General features: G+C 42.4%; 1 long non-coding RNA gene across 1 annotated transcript in view; it reads left to right on the plus strand.

Annotated features, from left to right (window-relative positions):
- The window catches only part of LOC149523976 (uncharacterized), a 21,622-nt gene continuing 7,529 nt past the window's right edge, over positions 1–14,093 (plus strand). The window contains exon 1 of the long non-coding RNA XR_016350161.1: positions 1–186. This is a non-coding gene — a long non-coding RNA (uncharacterized LOC149523976). The remainder of the gene's footprint in view (positions 187–14,093) is intronic.

A 14,093-nucleotide genomic window follows, 5' to 3' on the forward strand; every position in this document is an offset into this window, starting at 1 on the left:
TCCCTTCTGTCTCACAGGCTAATCATACTCCCAGCCTGCTTCCTCTGCTTCCTCTTCCAATAGGTTGACTTGAACCTTTTAAGAAAATTTTACTCCCTTGCAGGCTGACAAGCAGGAATGGAATCCCATGCAAAGCAACTTGATGGTATCAGTGATATTTGAAAGACAAAAGACTTTAATACAAAGGTAAGATTAGAAAGAAAAGGACAGAATTGCTAATAATGATACCATGCCTCATGTTTTCTAAGCTGCATTTCAGAGTAGAAGAACAGACCTAATCAATTCAATCCAGAAAATTAGTTTATTAGCCAGCTAGCAAAAACAACAGATAGCTAATGTCAATAAGTGACAATTAGTACTGGGGTGTCTAATTTCCTTTTTTTGATCATTTTTAATTGCCAATTTTGTCATAATGCAATGGAATCTATTATAACGAATGCATGTGGAGTAGTGTTTGCAAATATATTGCTCTGATAGTCCTTTAATGTAGGTTACAGGCACTTTGTTTCAGACAAAGACTGTAGATTCGGTAGATTGTCATAGTTTCATACTGTTAACTTCAGTTCTAGACTGATTTACAATACAGCTACTGGTTTCTGTTGCTTTCATTTTAAGTGTTCTCAAGTATATGAACGATTGATTATAGATGTTCCATCATAGAAGGAGTGATGGTCCTAGATACAATACATGGTCCCTAATTACAATAAATACAGGAGACAGGTGGATAAAAGACATATGCCACAAAAATTACAAAATACACATGAAACACACCTGGGTGAAATATTAAGAAAATTTGAATTTTTCATGTTCTACAAGCTACACAAACTTTCACTAAAATGTGGGTTCCCAAATTTTAAATAGTAAGAGAAATCACAGGTCTATTTCAATTAAAACAGAGCTGCTGTTTACTTGAGACACTTGGCTAACTCATATCACAATAACAAAAAAGACATTTGTCAGTGAAGTCTCAGTAGTCGGAAATTGTCTTATTAACAGTAGTCAGTGATAAAATATACTGTGCAAGTGTATTTTTAATAATATATTCTTATATAGTTATTTTCTTTCCTACTCCTTATTTCCATTTTATCAAAATATGTCAACACCCAAACGTCATGTTGTTTAAAGAACCCCATCAAGATAAATGTACATTAGCTTACACTGTGAAATTACCAGCTTTATTATTTAGTTCTGTTCCTAAACAATGAAGTCATTTCCCTTTAACATTAAATTGAAACAATATAATATATTCAAATGGAATTACAGAAGTAGATTGAAATATGTATAAATACTGTAATGACAAAGAGTGTGATCTTATAATTAATACTTTTGCTGGATGGGAATTTTTCCACAACAGTTTTTCAATGAAAAATGCCAGTTTGCTAAAACCAAAACTTTTCATGGGATAGGATTGTTTTCAATGACACTTTTGTTGGCAATGGTTCCTCATGTCCAGGATAGAAATTCTGGAGAGACAAAGAGAAAGCTCATGTGAGATGCTGAAGAATCAGATCTCTCCCGCACACACCACATCTCTGGGCTACCAGATAATATGGGTTGGCTTTCTGATTTTCCACAAAAGGGTATCCGTGGTTTTGGGGGAGCTTCCACGCCAACTAGAAATGTTTTGAAATCTCAAATTTTCGCAGACTGGGGAAACAGTTTCCCATCCAGCTCTTTTATTACCAGATGTAGTGCTTATTATTGCAAGGACAGGTGGAACAATCTGGATTGGCAACATTCCTGGTCCAGCATAATATTAGTTAGCTAGAGATTCACCTATCATGAGGTTGGCCAAGTTTCCCTCGGTCACATAAAGTTTGTTTCCAGCCACCAGTCCTGGCTCTCATTGGTCTGTGCTGTTATTTAGCTCTAATTTACCCCTAAATGTCTAAGAGCCCAGTAAGCAGTGGAAGTGTGGGTAATTCTTCTAGACAATCTTGACCTCCCGTGATCTTGCAAATTCTCTGATTCAGCACCAATCAGGTCCTGAGGGTGTTGGAGTAGACAGGTTCAACCTGTAGTAAAAATCACTTCCAAAATAGTGGGATTTCTCATAGCAGCAAGTACTATGTCCAGTAATTAGTATTTTCAGGGTAAGAGGGTTTCTTTTATGGTGGGAGTGGATTGTTTTTGAAGAGAATAAGTTCCATCAAAAAGTTAACAAAGGTATTTAGGAACTCAAGTCTCATAGAAAGTCAGTGAGATGTAGCCACCTCCATCACTTAAGTGGTTTTTGGAAAAAAATATGTTTAGGGCTTAACTCAGTGGTTGAACATTTTGATGTTGGAAAGCGGCCTTTTTAAAAAACAGAAACTGATTACATAAAATCTCAAATCATCAACATTTCTGGCTCTCACAAAGCTTTGACTGTGATATTTGCCATTTTCTCCCCAGAGAGTTTACTCAAAAGAATTTTAACTTGCTTAATGATACATTCATCTTCCTCAGTGAAGAACCAGAACATTAACGATTTCAAAACATGTTACAAAGGTGTTCCGCTGTGTTGACTGGCTCTTGTTTATGATGTCTTGCTGTTACAGGGACTGACCAGCATCCCATCTTCTCACTGGCATATGCCACAGTGGACTTGCACATGTTCGCATAGGCCGTTTAGGAGTAATAATTTCTTTAGAGGAACAGTATAAATCTATTTGATTGTTTGTAACTGTTAAAATATAGATTTGGGAAATAATAACAAAATGGACATTTTGAACATTAAGTTTAGATAGTTAAATCGAGTGGCAATTGAATGATATGATGCAGAACCAGTACACAATTGCTTTGTTTATCTATTTTGCATTATTTTGCCATAACCTATTTTTGAACACCTATCTCCAAACAAGGAAGGATATGTGTATCCTTGCTATAAGAGACATTTCAAAATGTTACCGTTCTCCAGCTGATATCAGAGCAGAAGTGACAGATGCCAAACAAAATCATATGCATACTGAAATTCAGACTTACATTTGTTAAAAAAAAAAAAAAAAAGTAATTAGGGGACTTTGATCATTGATGAACATTCACTAAATAAAGCCCCATCTGAGTTGAGTGTCAAAAAATCTTTGCTCTCCTGATTGTTCAGGCTTCAGAAAATGTCACCTTGATGTGAATGCCTTAATTTATTATTTCCCTCTTACTGCAGGCTTTATTATGCTTTTATGTAGAATTTTATGTAGAATTTTCATGAAATATTCTAATATGATAAAGCAACAATCTACCCTAACTCATGTTTCCCGAAAGGGGATGGCCTAATGGTCTAAGTTTCAGGTTTGCAGTAGTGAGACTATGGTGATCTGTCTCGGTACTCAGGCAAAACTGTCCGCGCTCTTTGATCCCTCCGAAAACTGGCAGAACTGTGTCCCGTTCACTTTATGTGCTCTTCAACTGCCCCAATGAGGGTTTTGTTTCATTTTTTTGTAGGAGCCAGAGTTTGCATAGGTGTCCTGGGATTAAAGTTTCTCTTATTTTGGTGACCAGTGGTGGCAATTAGCTTCTGTCTGAACTGGCTACATCTCTCTAGCTGTGTCTAGACTACACCTCTCTGTCGACAGAGAGATTTAGATTAGGCATGTCGAAATTGCTAATGAAGTGGGGACTTAAATATCCCGTGCTTCATTAGCATAAACATGGCCACCACTTTTTTGAAATGGCACTTTTTCGGAAAAAAATGGCTGTCTAGACGGGGATCTTTCAAAAACTAAACTCTTTTTCGAAAGATCCTGTATTCCTCAAAAAATGAGGTTTACAAGATCTTTCAAAAAAGCGTTTATTTTTTGAAAGATCCGCATCTAGACCAGAGCTTTTTCAGAAAAAAATACCAAAAAAAACCCGGCATTTCGAAAAAAAGCAAAGGACATGTCAATGCTCATGAAGTGCGGGATATTTAAATCCTCGCTTCATTAGCAATTTCAACGTGCCTAATCTATATCTTCCTGTTGACAAAGAGGTGTAGTCTAGACACACCCTCTGTGTTCTCAGATTCACTAACCTCTAGGTTGATGCTACTGAGATGGTGAGCAGTGTTCCCTGAAAGCTGTGCTCTTGGGAAGCCCGCCCTGCCATTGATATTCAAATGCTTCCCAGTGGTGCACATCTGCACATGGCTCAGGGCACATATGAAAATTTACACTGCACCTGGATGGAAAAAATTAAAGGGAACATTGCTGGCAACCCCCCAGCTATTACTCTCCGTTACAAAAGCCTCACATGAAGCCACATCAGATGGGAGAGGTGAAATTCCGCCCTGCCACACAAAAAAGAGGAAAGAGCTCCCTAAAAAGCGAACAGCCTCGGCCAGTATTCTTAGTCCAAAAGTTACAACCTAATACAAAATATATTGAATCCATGGTGCTGTCAGCACCACACCTAGGGAAGTGAAGAAAACTCAGGATCTTGGTAAATATTGTAAAGCGTCCAGGGCAAAATCATGGGTATAGTCTGACTTCTCTATTTGGGGTGGAAGGATTCAACCAGGGCCACAGATGGCTACTGCCTAGGACCCTCATCCAGGGGAGGGGAGACTTGGAAACCAGGCGTGGCAATCACACAGGGTGCATCTACACAGCACCCTTAGCTCACAATAAGTTACGCAATTTGTGATATGGAAATTGTGCCATTTATTTTGAGTGTATTTTGAAATAGCTTATTTCCTAATTTGGTGCTGTCTACACAGCACCAAATTTTGAAATAATTTGCTAATCCAAAATGCCCCTTAACCCTCATCCCCTGAGGGTTACTGGGACGTCGGAATAAGCTGCCCATTATTTTGAAATCTATTTCAAAATAACGGGCTGCTTCAATAGACGCGGAATAGCTATTTTGGGATATTTCTGGTATGCCAAAATAGCTCTGTAGTGTCAGTGGCGTAGCAAGGGGGGGGCAGGGCAGTTTCCCCCAGTGCCACGCTAGGGGGGGCATCAATTCAGTCCCCCTCTGCTCCACCTTCATCCCTCAGCTCACCTGCTCCTCCTCTGCCCGCTGACGATGACTGGAGCCTCTTCCGTGCCTCTCTGTCCCCAGCCTGACCCTCCTTCATCTCTACCAGTGGGTTAGTGCATGCAGGGGCCCGGCCTCAAACTGGAGGGCGTGGGAGAAGGCACAGTACAAGTCTCCCCCCAACCAGGGTCGGGCTCAACTGTGCGCCAGATTTTGCCTTTGCCCCCAGGCGCATAACACCCACACTACTCCTCTGTACAGTGTAAACGTCCCCTCAGGCACCAGGGGGAGAGGAAAGAGTAGCCCCCCAACTCCTGCTCATGGGTTGCCAGGTGACTCAGAGCCTGCCCCACTCGGGCACATGGCATGAGAAGCCACATCCAAGCACTCCAGTCACCGCCAAGCTGCGGCCCATGGAGAGAGGAGATTTTATGGATTCTAAGTTAGCAGCTGTTTCCTGTACATTGGTCTTTATTTGTTTCATGGTATTCTCGTCCTGCAGCGTGTGTTTGTGTTGACTGTCAACAGGCCCACTGATGGGAGTGGGGGGAAGAGGGCAACTGCGCCAGGGCCTGGTGATTCAAAGGGGCCTGGAGCTCCTGTTGCCAGCAGGGGCCGCCAGAGCTCCGAGCCCTTTAAATACCTGCCAGGGCCCTGTGCTACATGCTGCAGAGGCCCAGGTGGCGCACTTTGGCCGACTTGGGGCAGGAATGCAGCCTGGCTAGCACTGAAGCCTGGCAGCCCTGGCTCTGCCCCTTCCACCTGATGTCCTGCCCCTTCCCGGAGCATGGAACCAGCCCTCCCCTTCCTTGCCCCGGAGCCTGGCGATTCTGTCGGCTTGCCTGGCCGTCTGCTGATGGTGTAGGCAATAGGATGTGTTCTGCTTCAGAGGAACATCGGAACAGGTGCTCTCAGTACGTTGTCCCTCACCAGCCAGGCTGCTCTGCCTACTGGCTCCCAAGGAGAGTTGATAAAGCACATTGGTGTAAATTAATCTGAGAGCAAGCATTCACGTGCTGCAAATATTTCCAGCCCAATCCTGCAGCCCCTCACTGAGGGGTACAGTGGGAGGAGTCCCACTGAGGTCAGTAGGCCGGCCTCAGTTGAGTGTGTAGACTTAGGTTCCTTCTTCTGAGAAGCCACAAACCCTTTGCTGTAAGTTCAGTGAGGAGTCTCCTGTGTGCCGGCACACCACACAGCATGAGAAGGGGCAATTCTGGCAAGCTGCACATGCCCTATGGGAGCTTAGGACCTGGCAGTTGGAAGGCAACTGCCCCATTCAGCGCACCTGGACTTTGCTCCTATTCTTGTGTCCTGGAGCAACAGCCCCTCATCCTACTGGGGATCTGCCACACCCTACAGCAGCCCAGAGCCACTGAGCAGCGGTGGTGGCTACACAACTGTAAACAGCAAACGCGGCGTCAGACAGGGCAAGTGTTGACTCATCTCTGTCCCTGCCTCCTGCCCTTCAGCAAGGGCCCACCCCAGGAAAGGTGTGTTAGGAACTCACCATCCCCCCACAGTGTCTTAGGTTTCCTGGGCCCTAGCTGGGCAGGAGCCAGGGGAAGACGATTTCAACTTTTTTAAACCGCCCTGAGTTTCTGTAGGCTACGAGGAGTCGTTCGCTATAAAAGTAAATAACACTATCGAAAAAGAAATCTGTTATAAACAGAATGGCATTAATTGAAATGATCGGAGCAAGATAACAGTCCCATGGTACATGCTGCAGCAAAGCAGCAAAGCAGGCTTTTTCGGTCAGGGCCAACAAATGTTGCGTTCTCGTTCATGAAACGAAAGAGAATCATGCAGAAAATGCAGCTAAGCAATGCAAAATCCTCTTGGATGGGAGTACAATGGTGACAGTGGGCAAGAAATAAGCGCTTCTAAGCTCTTCAGGGGAAGGACCATCCTGTAGTGTGTTTGTACATAATTTAGTAAGTTCAATGGCGTCCCACTCTCAGTTGCCCTTCAGGCACAATCATATTAATGTTTAGACTTGAACGTGAGAGGCCATTCCAAGATAAGGAGTTAAATATTACAGTCAGCTGCTTGGGCATGCTTACGGTATCCAAGGGACTGCTAGTTTCCTTGGTACCTCACTAATTCTCACTGCTAAAAACCAGACACAGGCTTCAAAGTTAAGGTGTGTCCATATTTGCTTCACAAACATTTAACAATTGATTTTCCTTACTCAATAAAACACAAAGCTAATTCGCTGGCAAGGATTTTCTATTGTTGCAATGTGTTGTGGTCTGCACCCGTGATTAAAGTTATTCAAGGGTAATATTACACTCAATCCATTTCCTCCGCAACAATGCAACTATGGGTATAAACAAAGAAGTGGCAGGTGAAGGAACTGAAGTTCTTTGTCTTAGAATTAAAGAAGAAAAGCAAGCATGTGTTTATCCATATGTTCTATTCATTTCCAGTAGACTGTAAGCTCCTAGGTGCTATTTGAGAGGCATTAGAAACTGGTTGCCAACGAGGATATCCTGGTAGAAATGGGAGCACAAACTCGGTTGTATCTGCTCTTATGAATACTTGAGATCTTACACCTCTATGGATTTTGGAGCCTTTTTTTCATTGTGTTAAGAACTTGACAACTGCCCTAATGAGAACCCTTTATTGAACTTGCTTTCAACATTTCCAGAGATTTGTACTCTTTCAACACTCCACAAATCAGCCAAATATTTTGAAGTCTAAGGAAGGACAAAATTATGAAGCACATAGCTTGGTTCTGATGAGCAGTTCCAATAGTAGGGCACTAGGGGTACGTCTACACAGCAAAATTATTTTGAAATAACTAGCGCTATTCCAAAATAACTTAGTCTGCATCTACATAGCAGCCAGTTATTTCAAAATAATGTCAAAGTACTATCAAGCTGGAGGACTGCTTACTCCGACTCCTGTAACCCTCATTGTATGGGGAGTAAGGGAAGTCAAGCTACCTAGCCTCTCTATGCACATTCCTTTTTCTTTCTCTCTCCATTTCACTTTCTGTAGCCCTATGAACCCCTTTTCCTTTTTTAAAGACAATCATTCAATTATTAGTGTATTTTTCTGATTGTAAAACAACTTTCATCTTGCTTATTGCTATTTCAACAGCCCTTTCCCACAACTTGTATCTGGTAAAAAGGGGCCTTTTAAGAAATATGGCTGTGTCAGCTAAATACATATTTTTATTTTAAAAAGCCTTTTTTCCTCCTGGCAATTTTCATGATATTTTTGGAGGTAGTGGTGATGGTAAATATTTCTACATTTTGGAAGATGTTTTTCCATACGTGAAGGCCAATGTTTTTTAAATAAAAAGTGCCCATCAAAATTGGCATTTTTGACTACCTACAATGAAGTGATTATTGCTGTGAGAGAAATAGGCAATATTAACATGCTAGGACCTGGAATGGGTGAAGAAAAGCCTTTTATATAGCTCCCACAGGGTGATGCTGGCAAGACACCACGACAGGTTTCTTGAAGGGTAACGGCGATTGGGAACTTTTTTCCTCTTTCCTCCTCTCCTCCCATATTTCTATCAAGTGTGCCTTCAATGATGATGACTAAGGGCATCAGGATCATCTATGTCATACCTGTCAAAGACTAAGTTTTCAACCCAAGTGGCCCAAACATATTCCTGTATGGTGTTTGCACACTATAAATTCATTGTCTGCAAATCTACAGCCTAAAACTACTAGTGCAACTTTATCATAAAACAAGGCTTTTCATCAGTACTTTGAGCTTCCATAGCCCTCATCAATGATCAGCTTGGAGGGAGTGACAATACATTTCCATCTGCAACTTCTTTATCTGTGAGCTCTAAAAAATTTCAGGGTTCATTGCAACTAACAGGAAATAGTGAAATGTTTCCATGTGGCTCTCCCATCATCGTAGTATCAATGCCTTATGAATGTTGCCAATAGACAAAACACTGTTGAAATGATTGGATAATCTAATTTTGAAATGAATTCAAAGATAAACTAGAATAAAAGGCTGAGGGGTAACTGTTTGAGTGTGTAAATGCAAAAACAATGAGGAGTCCTGTGGCACTTCAAGTCATGTCTCCACTAGGAAATGATTTCAGAATTACTAAATTCTACTTAATAACTCCCAATTTAACAAATTCAAAATAGCGTGTCCACACTATGGGGAAGCCTTGAAATCAGTCCAAGGCAGGCTCCATTAATGTGGATGCACTACCTTGCATTTGGAGCCCCAGAAAGCACTGGAGAGTAATTAATTAGTTTGAATTACTCTGGGGAATAATTATTTCAAACTAGCAGCACCGGAGCGTCCACACTACCGTTATTTTGAAATAACTATTTATTCCTTACATTACTATTTACTACGTTACATTATCCTTATGAAAAGCAGGAGTACACAGTTAGAATTCTGTGATCTGTTATTTCAAAATTACAGGCTTGGTAGTGTGGTCACTCTGCTTATAAATTCAACCAGGGGGGGAGGCGGTTATTTCAAAACAAAGTCGTAGTGTAGAGCAGGGCTTAGAGATTAACAGATTTATTAAGGCATAAGCTGTTGTGGGTAAAACCCACTTCATCAGATGAATTGGAGTGGAGTTTACTTTGTTTTGCTGTCATATATACCCAGGCCTCTGTAAACTCCACTCCAGTTTATCTGATGAAGTGGGTTTTACCCACCAAAGCTAATGCCCTAATAAAGCTCAGAATCTCTACGGACTCCTTGTTGTTTCTGGAATAACAGAGTGAGTTAACATGGCACCATTAATTCTCAATTTCTCCACTTCGCCCTCAAGCCCCCAATATCTTATAATCCATCTGTTTCTGCTCTATGTTGCATGGGCCATTTGAAGTAGGTAATTACTGGGGTGAATTTTTAATGTGCGCATTTCATCCCAGCCAAAATTTAAAAGAAAACATCAGTACGGCTGTTCCTGTTTCCACTGTGTAAGCAGAACTTGCTGAGGCCTGTTGCACTGGCTTTTAATTTTCTCTCCTAACTACCAGCTGAGTGAGTCTGTAGAGCATTAAATAGGAAAATAAACTTCTGGCAGAAAAGTTAACAAATGTCTGCCTGCATGGGTGAGAAAAAAATCGAAATGAAACCGAAAAAAAAGCAAGCGTCCAGATGAAGAAAGGAAAGGGAAGAAAGAAGAGAAACCAAAGGTTAAAAGACAAAAGACAAAACCCAAAGGAAAACTAAAGGCAAGAACTGAGTGAAGAAGCCCCTCAGAGGCTATGTCTACACTAAGAGTTTTTGCAGCAGAAAATATGCTAACGAGGAACTCATTAGCATAATTCACGATCTCATTTGCATATTTTCTGCCCATCCATTTTTGCACTAGGGGTTTTTGTGCAAAAACAAGCTGTGTGGACATTTTCCTTTTTGCGCAAAAACCCCTTTTTGCGCAAGATCCTAATACCTCAAAAAAGGAGGTAAACTGCAAAAACTCGTGGTGTAGACGTAGCCTCAGAGGAAGAGACAAAATAGGTCAGGAAAATAAAAGGAAAAACAGTCTGATGGAAGAGACATACCAAAGGGAAGATGAAACATAAGACAATACAGTTTAAGACAAATGCAGAGCAAATGAGGTGAAGAAACTAGAGCCCTGACTGGTGCCCTCCAAAAGCAGTCTCTGTGCTCAGGTCCCTCAGGTGTGCAGAGGCCACAAAGCCAAATTAACCAGCTCCTGGTCAAAACTCACTGTACTGCTGCTGTACTGGACTCCATGGCACGTCTAGACTACATGGCTCCATCGACGGAGCCATGTAGATTACCTTTGTAGACACAGGAAAATGAAGCGGCGATTTAAATAATTGCCGCTTCATTTAAATTAAAATGGCTGCCGCGCTGTGCCGATCAGCTGTTTGGTGGCACAGCGCAGTAGTCTGGACGCTCCGTGGTCAACATCAAAGCATTTTTCGACCTCCCCAGTAAACCTCATCCCACGAGGCATACCGGGGAGGTCGACAAATGCCTTTGATGTTGACCACGGAGCGTCCAGACTACAGCGCTGTGCCGCCAAACAGCTGATCGGCACAGCGCGATTATTTAAATCACCGCTTCATTTTCCCGTGTCTACAAAGGTAATCTACATGGCTCCGTCAACGGAGCCATGTAGTGTAGACATGCCCCCTGGCAAGTCAGAGTAGCTAAAGAGGGGAAGATCAAAGGGGAGACTCACAACCTACAAGCCAGCACATTTGTGTGAGGTGGGCCTTTTATCCAGCCAGTGACACAGGACTTGACCCAGCTAGGTCTACGGAGAGAGGAAATAGCATGATGACTATTTTTCTGCTAACATGAATCTAAGATAACAAAAAGGGTAATAATCACATTCATGCTTCAGGGCATAAGCTGATCTGCCGGAAGTCTGGGCAGAATTTCTTCTCTCCTGTGTACAGCACTGCGCAATTTAAATGGGTGACATTAATTTATCAAGCTAAATTAGTGTGACTGAAGGGGAAGGGAGCGACTTTGCTGTGCACGAGGGAGCAGCTCTCCAAATTGTCTGCCCTAGACCAGAGGAGGAAACATAACACTGGTGTTTATGCAGTTCAGGTTCACTGCCAAAATCCCTGCATGAGGGGAACAGAGTGGCTGTGTTGGCATGCCATTGCCCAAAAAGGAGGCAAAGCTCCAGCCCCCCAAAACCCATGAAAAAGCTTTTTGGGTTGTAAGCAGGGTTCAGGATCAATTCCTCAGTTAACAGGGCCTGTTTCCTTTTGTCTAATGGCAAAAGCTCCATTTGGAATCTGCTTGATAATAAATCCCCCAGATCACTAAAACTGAAACCAGAAAAATCCTGCTAGCATTCACTAGCAAGTCAGGTGTGGCAGATCCTGCTCCACCCTGAGTCTCAGGATAAGTGTCTTATTGCAGATCCTGTGCTAGCCTTCAAGGCCCTGCACAGTTTACCTCCTACCTAACTTTCTGCTCTAATCTTGTTCCTTTATTGCCCTTTGCACCACCCAAGATACCTGACTTACCATTCTTAGCACTCCACAGACAGCTTTTTCCAGTGCAAGCCCCTCAAGTGACTCTGTCCCTCTGTCCTCAAGTTTCTCCTCAAACAGCCTCCCCAAAGGTTGATCCTGCAAACTGTACAATGAAGGCAGCCCCTTGAAGACATGCATTGATCATTGCAGAAGCAAGTCCTTTCATTATAAGACCTTTGGGGTAGAGATTTCATTCCCTTTCTTGTCCATAAGTGGGCTTGCATATTTTTGTCACTGTATACCATAAGTGGAAATGGATTTTGGAGGGTTTGGAAGTTTGCTTGGAAAAAAAGAAGTTTTCTCATCAGGTAGAAAGGAAATGCCAAAAACTGTACAAAAATGGGCCTTGAGTTTTTGGACAAATCCCCAAGAAATTAAAGAAAAAGGTAAATTAAGACGGAAAAAATATTTTCATTGGGGCTGTGTCTAAACTGCATCCCTTTTCCGTAAAAGGGATGCAAATTAGACACAGCGCAATTGCAAATGAAGCGGGGATTTAAATCCCCCCCGCTTCATTTGCATAAACATGGCTGCCGCTTTTTTCCTGCTCGGAGCTTTGCCGGAAAAAAGCGCCAGTCTAGACAGGGATCTTTCAGAAAATAAAGCCTTTTCGGAAAGATCCCTTATTCCTTATTTTTATTATTGTAACAAAGGCCATGTCTACGCTGAGAGATAAGGTTGACTTTATCAACGTTGATTTTTAGCACCCGATTTTGTAAAGTCGAAGGTGCACATCTCCATGGTGTGCAAGAATTCAACATAGTGGGAAGTAGCATTTCCCCATCAGGGTAGCTACATCGACTTTGAGAGTGATGCACTGTGGGTAGCTGTCCCACAGTGCCTGCGCCCCTTAACATTCTGGGTTACTTACATCCTGGGACCAAAACTTGCAGTGGGTGGTTCTGCATACATGCACTTGATTCCTCCTTCCTCTCTGTTACTATAGAGAGGGCTTCTAGCTCCGCTGGGGATGCAGTACTTTCACAGGGAACAAGCTCACACCAAGACTTAGTATATAAACACAGCTTCCTCTGGCTGACCTTCCTTCAACTGCCCTGAGAAACAAATGCTTACCTATAGGATGTAGCTAATGCATTCTTAGCTCACTTCGTCATACTGTCTGCCATAGGTCACAGATTTATCACTCCCATCTGAGTGCACACCCAGCACTCCTGCTCTCTTCACCCCACTTCTCTTCACCCTGCCCAGGGATCTAAAAAGAGCCAAGTAGATTTTCCATGTCTACTGTTTCTGAATAGTGATAGAAATTTGATTTGTCCTTTTCATATGTGTTCATTTTTTTAATTGTATCCTTTGGTATATATGGTTGTGACAATTTTCTTCCACTATTTGATCTGAGGAAGTGGGTCTGGCCCACGAAAGCTCATTCCCTAATAAACCATCTTGTTAGTCTTTAAAGTGTTACATAGTCCTGTTATTTGTTTCAGCTACTGTTTCTGAGGTATTGGCATCTGTGCCTTTAAGGATGGGGCTAGAAAGACGGAGAGTCTGGACAAAGCTCCGAGAAGCTCTCCTTGTTCTCATTATGCAGCAAGTTGGATATTGGAATGTGCTAGAGAATAACAGGGCTCTAGCAAGAACCTCAAACCCTGCCTGATCATCACAGTTTTTTCTTGGTTTCCCCTGATATTCTAAATCCTGAAATGCATGGCCTGACTCCCAGCAAAGAGTTCGCAGCTCTGGCAACTATACCCTCTTCTCCAGGATCCTCCAATAAGCCGGGATATGTACAACAGACCTGACTCTCACACCGCATCCTTCCTGCTGTGCCAAAGCCCAGCATTAAATCAAAGCCCTGCAATGAAGCTGGAGCAATGATACCCTGCCTGAGCTGCTGCTGCTGTCTTTCTGACAGGCTGCTACACCGAGGTCTTGACTGCTTACAGACCCATACGATCTCATTGATCTTCTTGCAAGAGTACGAGGCATTAAGTCTGGCGTGGTGGATAAATTCTGCCTTTTTCTGTAATTTCCACTCTGTTTTGGATCACAGAAAGTATCTTTCCTCTTGTCCTAGATTGCTATATGGTGGCACATACAGTATCAGACACAGTATGGTATTTTATAGAAGTCTATAAAATCATGACTGGAGTGGAGAAGTAAATAAAGAAAAGTTATTTACTTTTCCCCATAACACAACAACTATGAGTCACCAAATGAAATTAA

This window comes from Pelodiscus sinensis, chromosome 8 (genome assembly GCF_052426305.1).
Source record: "Pelodiscus sinensis isolate ZL-2025 chromosome 8, ASM5242630v1, whole genome shotgun sequence".
Lineage (NCBI taxonomy): Eukaryota > Metazoa > Chordata > Testudines > Trionychidae > Pelodiscus > Pelodiscus sinensis.